General features: G+C 41.6%; 1 non-coding gene across 1 annotated transcript; it reads left to right on the top strand.

The window, feature by feature from the left end:
* Positions 1 to 8574: 8574 nt before the first annotated feature.
* Positions 8575 to 8678, top strand: LOC112699946 (small nucleolar RNA R71). Its single transcript, XR_003152877.1, has one exon. It is a non-coding gene; the product is annotated as a small nucleolar RNA R71 (small nucleolar RNA).
* Positions 8679 to 8914: the final 236 nt, after the last annotated feature.

Below are 8914 nucleotides of genomic sequence, written 5' to 3'. Positions count from 1 at the left end.
GAGCCTGGGCAACGATCACGGGAGCATTTGGACTACTAAGTGGGGTCGCGGAGAAGCGATGTCGCAACCCTTCATGTATGAAGCCTTCTGTTGTTCTCTTTGTTCTCCATTGGCATAACCGGTGCTCCTCACAGGAAAACACTTAGTCAGATAGTTTTCTCTTCTAATACTCCCTTCAACTCGATCCTAGGTTCTACCGATTATAATGGTGTCCTCAGTTGTGGTACAATCAAAACTGTTCCGGCTTCTGGCGCAAAGTCTATTGCAAACTCACTTTCTCCTCGAGATGGAGGTTCTGGTACATCTTCAGGATAGTCTCGGAAACTCTCTTGCAATAGCGGATTGGTCTCATCTTCACTCACCTCTCAAACGAATAGCAACTAAAGATTAAATCCGTTCCATACCTCTTCCTCGCAGTTCACTATCACTGGGTACCAAAAAATAACTCCGCACAGTCCTCAATACTTCCGAACCCTTAGGTATAATCCAACAAGCTTCTGCCGCGTCGCTCTGATTCTTAACCTTCAAGAGTCTAGCCACCCCTCTAAGTTAACTAAATATTGCTCCGTCTCAACAACTAATAGTCGTCAACTAATCACCAATTGGGACTTCACGATAATCAATGCTTGTCATGCATTACGAATGAATATCACATATTAATGACATGCAAAGAAGTAAAAAAATCCAACTGCTAATTCATGATCACCTCGGGTCTGAGAATCAGATTCGGCTGCCTCCTGGCATTTTCTGTGTTGACAATCTTGATTTATATGCCCTGGCTTCCCGCACTGGTAACACACACCTAGTCCAGCCCTGCATGATCTGTTTGGATGATACTTTTTGCATCTCCGACACTTTTAGTCTTCCAGTTGAATACTAATCTGCCCTCCTGAATTCGGACCCTGACAATTGTCGTTCTTTCGATCATTATTCCAGCATTGAGAACTTGAAGTGGCATAACGGCCCCTCATGAAACTTTGGCCCCTTGGTGTAGTCTTTGTCTTTTTTCCCTCTTTCCTGGTGAAAGCTTTTCGGTGGTCACTCCTAGCCAGCTCGGTTCTTCTTGAGCTTTCGCCCGCTGTTTGACCCGCGTCAATTAACTCCGGATAACTCACTATTCCCATGGGTGTCACTGTACTCGGGACACCATTTTCACCTTCATTTCCATCACCACTGTCGTTGCGAACTCTAACTTGGTGCTTTTTGCTACCCCTTTCTGGCTAGTCGCAGCAACCACAGCGCCGATGGCAGCAACATCACTCGCCATCACGGTCATGAAATCAGTCAAGGTACCTACCGGTATGGTTACATCATTACATCTCCATCCTCGACCTCGATTACAGCCCCGACCACATCCACGAGGCGCCATTTGGTTCCTGTTCACACCAAACAAGTGATATCAAGGTGATCAGTCTCAATATCGCAAGTCTAGTGCTTCAAAGTTCCAAATGCATGCTCATGAACTTTATGCTATGTATATATGGTAGATATCCTAAATAGCACATAAACATGACTCAGAGTATGTTCAGAAGCATAGTCAGTCCATCCCTCAGGCTCTATAGGAACGAACTGCTCTGATACCATAATATAACACCCTACCACACAGAGCTTTACACCTAGGATGTAAAACAGAGGTGGTGAGGCACTACGACCTCTAAAATAAAAATTTAATATATAATATAATGAAAAAGACTTATATAGAGGAGCCTTTGAAGGAAGGGTGGTGGACGAAATTGTGATCCTCAAAGTTGGTCTCTTTATACTTGTATGAAATTTATTTAATGGCTCTTATCAAAAATACCCCAAAGAGATCATGGTGTGATGAATTGGGATCTTAATAATCCCTGGTGTGATCATAACTCCGTTCAACTTAACCAGCAAGTGTACTGGGTCATCCAAGTAATACCTTACGTGAGTAAGGGTCGATCCCACAGAGATTGTTGGTATGAAGCAAGCTATGGTCACCTTGTAAATCTCAGTTAGGCAGATTAAACAGTTTATGATGAGTTCAAAAATTAATAATAAACAGAAAATAAAATAGGATAGAAATATTTATGTAGATCAATAGTGGGAATTTCAGATAGGCATGTGGAGATGTTGTGCTCCTCTTGAATCTCTACTTTCTTATTACATTCATCCAATTTCTTCTTACTCCTTTCCATGGCAAGCTGTATGTAGGGCATCACCATCGTCAATGGCTACTTTCATCCTCTCGGGAAAATGGTCCTATGCGCTGTCACTGCATGGCTAATCGTCTGGAGGCATCACCCTTGACAATGGCTACATCCAATCCTCTCAGTGAAAATGGTCCAAATGCTCTGTCACAGCACGGCTAATCATCTGTCGGTTCTCAATCAGGTTGGAATAGAATCCATTGATTCTTTTGCGTCTGTCACTAACGCCCAGCCTTTAGGAGTTTGAAGCTCGTCACAGTCATTCAATACCGGAATCTTACTCGGAATACCACAGACAAGGTTAGACTTTCCAGATTCCCGGAATCCTACTCGGAATACCACAAACAAGGTTAGACTTTCCGGATTCCCATGAATGCCGCCATCTATCTAGCTTATACCACAAAGATTCTGTTGGGGAATCTAAAAGATATGCGCCCGGCCTAAGGTAGAACGGAAGTGGTTGTCAGTCACGCGCGTTCATAGGTGAGAATGATGATGAGTGTCACGGATCATCAAATTCATCAAGTTGAAGTGCAACGTATATCTTGGAATAAGAATAAAAGAGAATTGACTAGCAGATAATAGTAATTGTATTGAAACTTGAGGTACAGCAGAGCTCCACACCCTTAATCTATGGTGTGTAGAAACTCCACCGTTGAAAATACATAAGTGAAAGGTTCAGGCATGGCCGAATGGCCAGCCCCCTAAAATGTGATCAATAGCCTCCTAAGATAAAGAATAAAACAAAACTGAGACCAAAGATGAAACGTGGTCAAAAGACGTCTAATACACTAGTAAGAAGTCTTATTTATACTAAACTAGCTACTAGGGTTTACATGAGTAAGTAATTGATGCATAAATCCACTTCCGGGGCCCACTTGGTGTATTCTTGGGCTGAGCTTGATCTATCCATGAGCTGAGGCTTTTATTGGAGTTTGAATGCCGAGTTATAGCGTGTTTCTGGCGTTCAACTCTGGGTTGTGACGTGTTTCTGGCGTTTAACTCCAGACAGCAGCATGTACTTGGCGTTGAGCACCACTTTACGTCGTCAATTTCCGAATAAAATATGAACTATTACATATTGCTGGAAAGTTATGGATGTCTACTTTCCAACGCCGTTGAGAGCGCGCCATTTGGAGTTCTGTAGCTCTAGAAAATCCATTTTGAGTGCAGAGAGGTCAGATTCCAATAGCATCAGCAGTCCTTTTGTCAGCCTTTTTCAGAGTTTTGCTCAAGTCCCTCAATTTCAGCCAGAAATCACCTGAAATCAAAGAAAAACACACAAACTCATAGTAAAGTCCAGAAATGTGAATTTAGCATAAAAACTAATGAAAACATCCCTAAAAGTAGCTTGAACTTACTAAAAACTACCTAAAAATAATGCCAAAAAGCGTATAAATTATCCGCTCATCACAACACCAAACTTAAATTATTGCTTGTCCCCAAGCAACTAAAATCAAATAGGATAAAAAGAAGAGAATATACTATAAATTCCAAAATATCAATGAATATTAATTATAATTAGATGAGCGAGACTTGTAGCTTTTTGCTTCTGAACAGTTTTGGCATCTCACTTTTTCCTTTGAAGTTTAGAATGATTGGCATCTCTAGGAACTTAGAATTTCAGATAGTGTTATTGATTCTCCTAGTTAAGTATGTTGATTATTGAACACAGCTACTTTTATGAGTTTTGGCCGTGGCCCTAAGCACTTTGTTTTCCAGTATTACCACCAGATACATAAATGCCACAGACACATAACTGGGTGAACCTTTTCAGATTGTGACTCAGCTTTGCTAGAGTCCTCAGTTAGAGGTGTCCAGAGCTCTTAAGCACACTCTTTTTGCTTTGGATCACGACTTTAACCACTCATTCTCAAGCTTTTCACTTGGACCTGCATGCCACAAGCACATGGTTAGGGACAGCTTGGTTTAGCCGCTTAGGCCTGGATTTTATTTCCTTGGGCCCTCCTATCCATTGATGCTCAAAGCCTTGGATCCTTTTTACCCTTACCTTTTGGTTTTAAGGGCTATTGGCTTTTCCTGCTTGCTTTTTCTTTTTCTTTCTATTTTTTTTGCCATTTTTTTTCACTGCTTTTTCTTGCTTCAAGAATCAATTTTATGATTTTTCAGATTATCAATAACATTTCTCTTTGTTTATCATTCTTTCAAGAGCCAACAGTTTTAACATTCATAAACAACAAGATAAAAAATATGCACTATTCAAGCATTCATTCAGAAAACAAAAAGTATTGTCACCACATCAATATAATTAAACTAAATTCAAGGATAAATTCGAAATTCATGGACTTCTTGTTCTTTTGAATTAAAACATTTTTCATTTAAGAGAGGTGAAGGATTAATGGAATTTATTCATAGCCTTAAGACATAGTTACTAACTACTAATGATCATGAAGTAGAGACACAAAACATAGATAAACACAACATAAAAACCGAAAAGCAGAAAGAAATAAGAACAAGGAACGAATCCACCTTAGTGGCGTCTTCTTCTTGAAGGACCAACAATGTCCTTAAGCTCTTCTATGTCCCTTCCTTGCCATTGTTGCTCCTCCCTCATTGCTCTTTGATCTTCTCTTATTTCATGGAGAATGATGGAGTGCTCATGATGTTCCACCCTTAGTTGTTCCACATTGTAGCTCAAATCTTCTAAGGAAGTGTTGAGTTGTTCCCAATAGTTGTTGGGAGGAAAGTGCATCCCTTGAGGCATCTCAGGGATTTCTTGATGATGAGCTTCCTCATGCATCTCTTGAGATCCGTGGAGGGTCTCTCTTGCTTGCTCCATCCTCTTCTTGGTGATGGGCTTATCCTCTTCAATGGAGATGTCTCCTTCTATGATAACTCCAGCTGAGTAACATAGATGGCAAATAAGATGAAGAAAAGCTAGTCTTGCCATGGTGGAGGGCTTTTCGGCTATTTTGTAGATTTCATTGGAGATGACTTCATGAACTTCTACTTCCTCTCCAATCATGATGCTATGAATCATGATGGCCCGATCCACAGTAACTTCAGATCGATTGCTAGTAGGAATGATGGAGCGTGAATGAACTCCAACCATCCTCTAGCCATAGGCTTGAGGTCCAGTCTTCTTAGTTGAACTGGCTTGCCTTTGGAGTCTCTTTTCCATTGATCTCCTTCCACACATATGTCCATTAGGACTTGGTCCAACCTTTGATTAAAGTTGACCCTTCTAGTGTAGGGGCGTACATCTCCTTGCATCATGGGCAAGTGGAACGCCAACCTCACATTTTTCGGACTAAAATCTAAGTATTTCCCCCGAACCATTGTGAGATAATTCTTTGGATTCGGGTTCATACTTTGATCATGGTTCCTAGTGATCCATGCATTGGCATAGAACTCTTGAACCATTAAGATTCCGACTTGTTGCATGGGGTTGGTTAAGACTTCCCAACCTCTTCTTCGGATCTCATGTCGGATCTCCGAATACTCATTTTTCTTGAGCTTGAAAGGGACCTCAGGGATCACCTTCTTCTTTACCACAACATCATAGAAGTGGTCTTGATGGCTTTTGGAGATGAATCTTTCCATCTCCCATGACTCGGAGGTGGAAGCTTTTGTCTTCCCTTTTCCTTTTCTGGAGGATTCTCCAGCCATAGGTGCCATTGATGGTAATGGAAAAACAAAAAGCTTATGCTTTTACCACACCAAACTTAAAATATTGCTCACCCTCGAGCAAGAGAAGAAAGAAGAGAAGAAGAAGAAGAAGAAAATATGGAGGAGAAGGGGGAGTGTAGGTTTCGGCCAAGGTATAGAAGAGGGGGTTGTGTTGTGTGAAAATAAAGTGGAATGGAGGGGTTTATATAGGAAAATGGGAGAGGGTAGGTTCGGCCATTTTAGGGTGGGTTTGGGTGGGAAAGTGTTTTTGAATTTTGAAGGTAGGTGGGGGTTTATGGGGAAGAGTGATTGAGGTGATTGGTAAAGGGTTTTGGGAAAGAGTGTTTATTGGGAGGAGAGATTCAGAGATTGAAGTTGTTGGGAAGTGTGACATGGGGAAGAGTGAAATAGGATTAGGAGGTAAGGTGGGAATATGTTAGGTGGGGATCCTGTGGGGTCCACAGATCCTGAGGTGATCCTGTGGGGTCCACAGATCCTGAGATAATCCTGTGGGGTCCACAGATCCTGAGGTGTCAAGGAATTACATCCCTGCACCAAATAGGCATGTAAAATGCCTTTGCATACCATTCTGGCATTTAAACGCCGAGGTGATGCACGTTCTGGGCGTTCAACGCCCATGTAAAGCATGTTCTGGGCGTTCAACGCCCATATGTAGCATGTTTCTGGCGTTGAACGCCAGTTTCATGCTTGTTACTGGCGTTCAGCGCCAGCTTTCCTCAAGGCACATTCATGGCGTTCAAACGCCAGAATGTTGCTTGTTTCTGGAGTTCAGCGCCAGATTCATGCTCTGTTCTGGCGTTGAACGCCAGCCAGATGCTCCTTACTGGCGTTGAACGCCAGTCTGTCCTTCCTCCAGGGTGCGAATTTTTTTCTGCTGTTTTTGATTCTGTTTTTAATTTTTATGATTTTTTCGTGACTCCTCATGATCATGTACCTAATAAAACATAAAATAACAATAAAATAAAATAAAATAATCATTAGATAAATAAAATTGGGTTGTCTCCCAACAAGCGCTTCTTTAATGTCAATAGCTTGACATTGTGCTCTCATGGAGCCACAAAGGTGATCAGGTCAATGTTGTATAGTCCCAACACCAAACTTAAAGTTTAGATATGGGGTCTTAACACCAAACTTAGTGTTTGGTTGTGGCCTCCCAACACCAAACTTAGAGTTTGACTGTGGGGGCTCTTCTTGACTCTGAACTGAGAGAAGCTCTTCATGCTTACTCTCCTTTATCACAGAGGGATAGCCATGTGCCTTAAACACAAGGTAGTCCCCATTCAATTGAAGGACTAATTCACCTCTGTTGACATCTATCACAGCTCCTACTGTGGGTAGGAAAGGTCTTCCAAGGATGATACACTCATCCTCTTCCTTCCTAGTGTCTAAGATTATGAAATCAGCAGGGATGTAAAGGCCTTCAACCTTTACTAACACGTCCTCTACTATTTCATAAGCTTGTCTCAATGACTTGTCTGCCAATTATAATGAGAACAAGGCAGGTTGTACCTCAATGATTCCCAGCTTCTCCATTACAGAGAGTGGCATAAGATTTATCCCTGACCCCAGATCACATAGAGCTTTTTCAAAGGTCAATGTGCCTATGGTACAAGGTATTAAGAATTTGCCAGGATCTTGTTTCTTTTGAGGTAAAATTTGCTGAATCCAGGTATCTAGTTCACTAATGAGCAAGGGAGGTTCACTTTCCCAAGTCTCATTACCAAACAACTTGGCATTCAGCTTCATGATAGCTCCTAAATATTGAGCAACTTGCTCTCTAGTCACATCTTCATCCTCTTCAGAGGAAGAATAGTCGTCAGAGCTCATGAATGGCAGAAGGAGATTTAATGGAATCTCAATGGTCTCTATTTGAGCCTCAGATTCCTTTGGATCCTTAATAGGAAACTCCCTCTTGCTTGAAAGACGTCCCAGGAGGTCCTCCTCACTAGGATTTTCGTCCTCCTCCTCCCTTGTGCACTCGGCCATATTGATTAAATCAATGGCCTTGCACTCTCCTTTGGGATTCTCTTATGTATTGCTTGGGAGAATACTGGGAGGAGTTTCAATGACTTTCTTACTCAGCTGGCCCACTTGTGCCTCCAGATTTCTAATGGAGGACCTTGTTTCACTCATGAAATTGAAAGTGGCCTTTGACAGATCAGAGACTAAATTGGCTAAACTAGAAGTGTTTTGTTCAGAATTCTCTGTCTGTTGCTGAGAAGATGATGGAAAAGGCTTGCTATTGCTCAGCCTATTGTGTCCACCATGGTTAAAGCCTTGTTGAAGCTTTTGTTGATGCTTCCATGAGAAATTTGGATGATTTCTCCATGATGAATTATAGGTGTTTCCATAAGGTTCACCCATGTAATTTACCTCTGCTATTGCAGGGTTCTCAGGATCATAAGCTTCTTCAGAAGCTGCCTCTTTAGTACTGTTGGATGCATTTTGCCATCCATTCAGACTTTGAGAGATCATGTTGACTTGCTGAGTCAACACTTTGTTCTGAGCCAATATGGCATTTAGAGCATCAATTTCAAGAACTCCCTTCCTCTGAGGCGTCCCATTATTCACGGAATTCCTCTCAGAAGTGTACATGAATTGGTTATTTGCAACCATGTCAATTAGTTCTTGAGCTTCTGCAGGCGTTTTCTTTAGGTGAATGGATCCACCTGCAGAATGGTCCAATGACATTTTTGAAAATTCAGATAGACCATAATAGAATATATCTAATATGGTCCATTCTGAAAACATGTCAGATGGACACCTTTTGGTCAACTGCTTGTATCTTTCCCAAGCTTCACAGAGGGATTCACCATCTTTTTGTTTGAAGGTCTGAACATCCACTCTAAGCTTGCTCAGCTTTTGAGGAGGAAAGAATTTATCCAAGAAAGCCGTGACCAGCTTATCCCATGAGTCCAGGCTATCCTTAGGTTGTGAATCCAACCATATTCTAGCTCTGTCTCTTACTGCAAAAGGGAAAAAGCATGAGTCTGTAGACTTCAGGATCTACTCCATTCGTCTTTACAGTCTTACAAATCTGCAAGAACTCAGTTAAAAACTGATAAGGATCTTCAGATGGAAGTCCATAG

The sequence above is a fragment of the Arachis hypogaea genome, chromosome 6, assembly GCF_003086295.3.
Source record: "Arachis hypogaea cultivar Tifrunner chromosome 6, arahy.Tifrunner.gnm2.J5K5, whole genome shotgun sequence".
Taxonomy (NCBI): Eukaryota; Viridiplantae; Streptophyta; class Magnoliopsida; order Fabales; family Fabaceae; genus Arachis; species Arachis hypogaea.
Note: the sequence above shows the minus strand (reverse complement) of the source record. Positions and strands in the feature narration are given on the sequence as shown.